Here is a 623-nt window from a genome sequence, read left to right as displayed (position 1 = left end):
ACCTTGTTGATGTCAGAAATTGTGGATGGAAAGATCTGAGACTTTTTTGACTGCTTAAAAGTTGATTAAGATTCACAGGTACCAAACCAGAAGAAGCTCTTAAGAACTTCCAAGATTCACCTTAGCTTGCTTCGTGTCGTGCTGTTCAAGAAGTTGATTTGTAGGTATTTTTTTTTAAAAAAAAGATAAATAGTAGAAGTGCACTGAAATAATACGTTTAAAATCTAAAAGACTCAATGAAAGTTCTGCTAGACAATTGTCGGAGTTACATGGAATATACTGAATTAAAAATTATAAAAATTTAAATTCAAACTTATCTCTATAAAGATGGTCTTGCACGTACAACTTGCTTGGGAAGGCTAGAGGGCATAATTGCTAGGAGTCCAATATTTGTAAGGAGTGGAGTTCCTGAGTGGGTCAAGCCTGAGTGGGAATCGTGTCTGAGTGATCCAAGTGAGTCAACGTCAAGTGATGCTTGAACACAAGTTGGTCGAGTTCTGTGAGACTTGAGCAGACCAAGTGCTAAATGCAGAGTCAGGAAGCCAAGTGCCGAGTTGGGAAACCGAGTGCCAAGTCAAGAAGGAGAGAAGTTGAGATCTGTGTTCGATATAGTTTCCTTAAAA

The sequence above is a fragment of the Curcuma longa genome, chromosome 10 (genome assembly GCF_044706935.1).
Source record: "Curcuma longa cultivar G26 ecotype Majalengka, Jawa Barat chromosome 10, ITB_CL_G26_1.1, whole genome shotgun sequence".
In the NCBI taxonomy this organism is placed as follows: domain Eukaryota; kingdom Viridiplantae; phylum Streptophyta; class Magnoliopsida; order Zingiberales; family Zingiberaceae; genus Curcuma; species Curcuma longa.
The sequence above is the reverse complement of the archived record's forward strand: the minus strand, read 5'-3'. Positions refer to the sequence as shown.